General features: G+C 33.7%; 1 long non-coding RNA gene across 1 annotated transcript; it reads left to right on the top strand.

Annotated features, from left to right (window-relative positions):
* Window positions 1-1981: 1981 nt before the first annotated feature.
* LOC122009024 lies at window positions 1982-6729 on the top strand. Its single transcript, XR_006119449.1, has 4 exons — window positions 1982-2201; window positions 3050-3098; window positions 3987-4049; window positions 6450-6729. It is a non-coding gene; the product is annotated as an uncharacterized LOC122009024 (long non-coding RNA).
* The last annotated feature ends 1106 nt before the right edge of the window (window positions 6730-7835 follow it).

The following is a 7835-nucleotide window of genomic DNA, read 5'->3' on the forward strand; positions in this document are numbered from 1 at the left end:
TCATTAATTTTTCATCTAGCTAGAACCAATGGCAAACATCAGTCAAGTCTAACACGGTTGACAACTAAAACCAGGTTCAATAAACTTATTCGTGGGCCCCCGCGGGCTGGATCAATCGGTTAAGGCGTGACATCCTTGCACAATGAGTCGTAGGGTCGAAGGTCCACGGATGCGCACTGGATGAATAATCTGGGCCGGCTGTGTTAAATTCCGGAGACACCACGCTTTACCCGGGCCAGCATTCACCGCTGATTTACCTCCTCCTAGGATCCCTGTGGGGCCAGGCCTAGGGGGCCACAATAAACTTATTCGTGGGTATGCGATTCTAATGTTTCCAGGATTATATATCATCCCGGTGTTAAATTGTAGGCATAACCTTCATTTCTTGATTAGTCAAAGCTCATGAACCAATCATCAATTCTCTACAACGCGAAATCAGGTACTCCTAGAATTATTGTTCACTATAATCTATCAATATGCGAACTTCCTTTCAATGTCACCAGAATGTCAATGATATATAACTGCAGAAGACCTAAAATATCAATATTTGGTTGTCTGAGATAATTGAATCAAGATGGGAAAACTTGCTCTTTAGATTTACCAATTGTAACCTTGGATTGTAAAATGAATTCAAACAACAGAACGAATCTAAAAGCATAGAGCCAACTCTCTCTAGATTAGAGAAATATTTGGAAGCCGATAGTTAAGATATGCTCAAATTAAACTCCTTAAGTTGAACTTGTTACTTATGTCTTCACCTTGTTATGTTACATAACGTTCAAACTTCAGGTAGGACACCCCACATTATGAGATGTAGAAATAATATTTTATTATCTTATGTCAGATAATTTATTAGCCAAGATATGCTCAAATAATATTGTTTACTTTGGAATGAAAGAAGAGGGGCACTTGATGATCTAAATTCATGTAATTTATGAAACTTAAAAGTAAAAATAAAAAATAAAATATAAAAAATTGAATGTTAATTTAAGGTAGTTTGGAGGTTTATTGGTTGTTTATGTTATGCAAATAGTTAAGGTTAGAATTATTTAATATATGTTTCTTTTTATAGAAAAATCATATTTATGTTTATGCAAGTAGTTAAGGTTAAAACTATTCAACATATGTTTAATATGAAAATCTATGTTTATGTTTATGTTATAGGAATGTTTGATTTCAGGTTTGAGGTTAGCATGATTTTTTTAGTGCATATGATTGAATATATGTTGCTTAACAAAGTATTTATATTTATGCCATGCAAATCGTTACGAAATTAGACATAATGATAAAATCATGTTTATATCTATGCAATGCAAGAGGTTAAGTTTAGAATTATTTAAAATATGTCTACTTTTAGAATACATGATTACTTGGATTAATTATTGTATATCATAGTTTGAACATGCTAAGTCTTTAAATTCATAATATTGATTGTTGCAGGTGTCAGGGCAAAGAAAATAGTCGGCTTTGACCAGTGAGGAAGTAATGATAGTATAATCCAAAACATTCTACTTCATACTTTTTGCATTAGTTGGTTACGTTGTTTTATTCTCTTTTAAGAGAATACATTATGAACCTTTATGATATATGTTTGGCACCTACTAGTAGCTTCTCATACAACTTAATGAGACACTTTAATAAATTTTGAAAATGATGCATGGGTTTTGAGAATTTTTCTTTCAAGATATATAAATATTTTAAGGTGTAAAAAAAAATTACCTATTCAATAGTAAATTTAGAGACGTTTCAACTCAACAATACTTTTTTTTTTTTTTAGTGTTTTAAAAGAGAATAAGAGTGGGAAGGTGGAATGAACCTCTCAAGAAATATTAATTTAGAGGGAAAAAGATTTTCATTTGGCAAAAAATATAATTAAAAAAGTATTTTATTTATTTATTTATTTATATTGTCCAAAAAAGAGTATCTTCTTTTTTAAAAATTATTAAAATAATAACCTATTCATAATTTAATCGGGCCGGGTTCAGTTTGCGCCACGAATACCCTCGTCGACTTTGACGATCGATTCTTTTTCTTCGGTGAAGCCGAGCAGGAAAACAGTCTCGCGAGATCGAAGACCTGCCGCCGATCCAAGCATCGGAATCGCAGGCTGGCAAACTTCCCGTGGGATTGCAGCTCCCAAGACATTTCTGCGACATCCGAATCCTTCTGCCATAGCAATCGTGGCCTTTATCTACATCCAGGTTTGCTGAATCTACTCCTTCCCGGTACTTGGTCGTGCTGATCTGATTGCTTCTGTTGCTCTTTTGACTGTGTTAGTCTGGATAAATATTTTTGTTTTCTGCAAACGGAATTTTTGAATTTTGGATTCGTCAAACAATGATATTTTTTTAGAGTTTAGGGTGATAAAATGTCTTTCTGAGGGTTGAATTTTTTGAATAACCAGCTCACTGGATGATAAATAGTTTCGTCGCTGTTACATCTCTGGAAACCTATGCATTGGGGTCGTTGAAATTAAGTAGACAGATTAAACATCCACTAAATATATGTGGAAAGAATAGAAGCGTGGCATTTGAGCAGAAAGTGATTAATAATAGTATGAGGTTTTAGGAGAATGAAAATAAGTCTTGCTTTTTTTCTTCTAATATTGTCACTGAAACTTTTGCTATAATTGACTGCATCATCTGATCATATACACACCTTCACCGTTTTTTTTTTTCTTTTAAAGGAATGAGTTAGTAGAGAAAGGGAGTAGTTTAGGTGAGTGGAAAAGAAAAGAAATTTATTTTATTCATTCATCCACTCATCTTGTTTACTTCGTGGAAATTGTAAGGAAGAAAGTGTCTATTATTTTTCCTTTCCTCTTCCTCCTGTCCGCCTTGAAAATAAATGTTATTGTGTATCTCTTCTCGATGATTTTTTTTTTTCTGCAATGGAAAATTCATTCTCATGCTATTGTATTTTCATTCATGCTATTAGATTATTGTTTCTTATGAAAGCTTTTACATTTTACAAGCCAATAACCAAGTATGCTTCGACAGAGAACTGTAAATATTTCCTGATTTAATTTATTCACACTTAATGACTTTAGGTGCGTCTTTTCACTGCAGTCTGAGTATGCAGAGCGCTTGGCTGCTGTTGTAAGATACACTGTCCTACATATTGATACTTCAGTTGTAATTAAATGCTTTATTATCTCTGTTATTTACATCGTAGTCCCATTTTATTTGGTATTTTATGTCTTCTATATGGTGTTATATATTTTTTGGCTGTAGTTAATATGTCATAGACACCAGTTTATACCATTCCCAGACGTTTTGTTACTTAAACCAATGATTTGGCCTCGAGATATTTTTACGATGTCCAATTGATAATCTCAGCGGCTTAGATTTTTATGGTTGCGTCACTGACACTTTGTTGCTCTCAATATAAAATATTTTTTTGCTTGTCCCATGATATGGATCATGCTTCAATTGTATACAAGTGGAATCTGAAAATCGGAGAACAAGTCAAATGCGTTTGTTGATTGATCAGATAAGCACACAACAAGGGAAAATTATAGCATTAGAAGGTGTAAATTGAGCTTCAAATTAAATAGATTTTTCTTTATTTCAATTCAATTTGCTTTGATGGTACCAATGAGAGCACATAAAAGACGATAGTGTATTAACTTGAAATATACTATACTCTAGATGGAAACATGCACCTTTACTTTCATTTAGATTTTTATTCTCTGTACTTTGATTATGCAAGGACTTACCATTTTGGTCTATATTGTCATTTGTACTTTCAAAAATTTTAGGATGTCACTGCATACACCTTGTGCAACTACATGATGAGTGTGGCAGCACTTTCAGCATATACTGCTTTTATAATGTCATCATGCTATGAATTTTTTGTTTGGTTAAACCATAAGAAATGCATGGATTACCATATAATTATGAGTTGCTATACAGTTTTAGTTGATATCACAAAAACAATTTTGAGAGAGTTTTCGTCTTTAATTAAATGTCTTCCTGATGTATCAGAAACAAACATATATAAAGATGAAGAATCTGCTCAACTGAAGACCCTACTTCAAGATCTTAAAAGTATGTTTTTCATTAATTTTTTTTGTTTGTTATCATCTAAGAGGAGTTTCTATTAATTTATGTGCAGTGAATTTGATAATGCTACACTATTTGTTTTGTGCTTAGAATTTGCATGAGCCATAAACCAGAAGTTTGAACAATAGTTAATACGGCTGGTCAGATATCTTAGCATAAACTGCCCGTCCTCAATTATCTACTGTTTAAGTATGATCAACCCAAGACTCACGTCTTTGTCTAAACCTTCCTAGTGCGTAGTGACAAAGTGAGAGAGAGAGAGAGGGGTAGAGGGTCAGATTGCATTACCACGGATGCAATATGTGGTCAAACAAGTTATTAAACTTAGTTTGATTGTTATTTTTGAAAATGGATCTTATTGGCTGGTCTAATAACACAAAAACAATCAAACTGGTCAAAAGTTGGAAATGAGATTCTACCATTTCCGAAAATGAACCATATTTAAAATTAGAAAAAGAAACACAAAGCTGAAAAAAAGAGAAGAATATTGCACCTAAATTGAAAAAAAAATCTAAACGTACAGAAGCTTCAGTATATCTGTACTACTACAATTGCGTATATATGTGTAACAAGACAGAAAGAGGCTATGAAGATTAGAGTACCATGGAAGACAGAAGTTATTTTTTAATTCCTTCTTCAGCTCCATTTTATCTTTCTTCCCCTTGTCATTTATCTACCTGTTTTGTTTTCTATGTTGTAATAAAAGGGCCTGAGAGACCCCTATAAAAAGAAATTGGTTTGAATTAAATCTGTTTGATGGGATGGTTTTCATTTCTATTCTATTCCTACTTGGTTAATCATATGGCACGTGGAATTAGGGGAAATCAAGGGGGCACGATGATTTCTAAAACTTGCTTTGTTTCTTCTCTTTTAAGACCCACAATGTCTCAGGATAGTGGAAAGGGCTTGGGTTTGATGCATCGTTTTGTAAGGGTGAGACTGTGAAAGAACTTTTAAGGTGTTGTGTTTTGATCAAATAAGCTTTTGGGTTTTTTTTTACCTCCACTCTCTTCTTTTCCCTTTGAATAATTCACAAAGTAGGGAGTAGGGGCCAGAAAATGTAGATTCTTCTTCTGTGTAGTGCAGTAGAGGATAGCAGAATGAAAGAACATTATTTTTTAGTTGAACAAGTGGTTTTCAAGAAGGGAAATAAACGTAAGAGCCACTTGTAACAAGAAAAGATGGGAATGCTTTGGTTTTAATGATCTCCATTTGATGATTTGAAAGATGCTTCAAATTTGTGAATCAGTAGGACTAGGACTAAGCAGTGGTTGAGTTCGACCAGTGACTTCTTCCTTGCGACTAGATTACACATTTGATCCTCATTTTCTCATGGGGTCTCTTAATCATTATTGGATGATGGCTTCGCTCATAACTTCCTTAGTTGCTTTGATACAAAAATGGTTAGGAACACCAACAATTTGAATTATGAGCGAGAAAGCATGAGGAGGTAACACAAGTGCCACTTGTAACAAGAAAGGAGGGTGGATACTTTGGTTGTAATCGTTGCCATATGATGACTTTAAAGAGATGCATGATGCTGACCATCAAGTTTGGTGGTCGTTTGTGTTTGAATGTATTGATTTGACACTAACAGCCTTGATTAATTCGGTTTTTTTTTGGGTAAGTGACTATTTGCATGCTAGTACATGAATGTGGAAGTAATTTTCTAATCTAATTAACCTTGGATGCGGAAAAGAGTCTACAAAACTTGTAGATTTTGTTAACATCCACCCAAGACCAGGAAAAAAAATTGATGGGTAGAGAGCTCCTTTGAAGTATGAACTATAATAATAAACAATAATTTTTAAAAATTAACCTTTCAACACCTCCCTCTTGCTAGACAAAGTCAAGAAGGCATCTTGTAAAGTGACTCAGTATCAAATTTAAAGGAAAAGGGGACTCATGAGGATCACGGACAAACTGCTCGTCCATTGTCATTCCATGAGGAAACAGCCATTATGGTCCTTCAAATCAAACAAATCAGTATGTTGCAAATATCTGGAAGTTAATGAAAAGTAAGAACAGAATTAGCAAATCAAGAAGGAACATACTTGTCAAGTAGAGTAGATGTTGCTTCAAAATAGTCAAAAAAATCTGGAGCAATCTCCATGTCATCTGTTTAATGAGCAAAAACCTTCTAAAAATGAAGAAACAAAAAATAATGAGAACAAAAATGTTTGAAACAATAAATATTAAGTAGATGAAACCTTCTAATATGATGACTCAGTTGAACTTGTGGCTGACGAATAATTCATCCAAAGCCTATTTGTAGTGCCCTGAAAATTTTCCATGTTCCAGAATTAGAGCAAATAATATTGTATGATAAGACTAGAAAAATATGAAGCTTACTAGCAATCTTGTAATATGCGGTTATTTCTCCAGGTCTTACTGTTGCGACTGGTTTTAAATCTAGGTGCTGCAATATAGTCAACAATCAAACCCAGCTTTACAAATTTTGACACTGATAATGTAATAAAAGGACAGCCTGGTACATAAAGCTCCCGTTATGCGGGATTTCGGGAAAGAATCCATTGTATGCAACCTTACCTTGCTTTTTGTAATAGGTTGGTCACAAAGCAATAATTTTAGTTGTGCCAAGGCTCCGCTTCTATACACTGATCATGCAATATGAAATTTAAATGTTATGCAACAGTTTGCACATAAAAAATAGTTTTTTTTTTATTATAGGCTATACTAGGGAGTAACGACTGGCTGCGTGGGCTGTTAACAAGAATAAAAGAAATACATAATCACATACGTGACCAACAACTACTACTGATGTTCCAAGTTAAATTTCCTGTGATTTGTGATCTCACAATGTGATAGCTATTGTATAAAAATGTAAACTGTTCGAAAAAGGATACGTGTAAATTGTAATTATTGTCATTCAAGCCATTATGCATTATAGTCGCAAGTAGAACCAAAATTCCAAGTAGATTCAAGTTCAACTATTTAGACCATGGTCCGAAATCTCATGACACTAACATGGCCAAAAAGTATTGTTCAGTATTGCAAGGGCAATCTATCCTATACAACAATTGATGTCCATGAGTATCTTTTCATGATGACCCTCAACAGACCTTGGTACGCTTTAGCATGCGTGAAGATGAATTTAAATAATGTTTTATTTTATCTTGTTTCTCTAAAATTCTAATTCAATTATTTAGTGAATTATTTGGATAGTAAAGGCCTGAATGGGGGTGAATAGACAATGGAAATTTTTGACAATTAGCAACTCAAAATAAACATTAGATTCGAGTGTTTATGTGCGATATGCAGTTGATGTGTGAAATATGCGGTGGAAAGCAAGTAAAATTAACACATAATAAAATTTTTAATGTGACTTGGAAGTAACTCCTACTGCGTGGCCCATTTTGTGTCAGTGCGACATACTTCTAAAGAAAAAATTACTAAAAAGGACTGAGCAAAAGTTCTCTTACAAGTTTAGCAAATCTAAAACCTAGATTGCTTGAATATAATGATACCTCTAGATCAACCGTAGAGGATTATAATATCTTTTGAAAGATTTAAAATAAGCGTAAAAAGAAACAAAGATACCAATCTCACTATAGAGAAATATAGATGGACTAGGTGAGGAGAGGAGTTACCAACATGAGGGTTCTATGTGCGATTGAAGCCTTGATCACAAAGAAACCCTTTGGAGAGGGATCTTGGTCAACATAGATGAAAGGACACTAATGGAAGATGATTCTATGAGCAAAGCCCTCCCAAAAGAACATTTAAAAAATAAAGTCTCAAAAGGAGAGT

This window comes from Zingiber officinale, chromosome 8A (assembly GCF_018446385.1).
Source record: "Zingiber officinale cultivar Zhangliang chromosome 8A, Zo_v1.1, whole genome shotgun sequence".
NCBI classification, from domain to species: domain Eukaryota; kingdom Viridiplantae; phylum Streptophyta; class Magnoliopsida; order Zingiberales; family Zingiberaceae; genus Zingiber; species Zingiber officinale.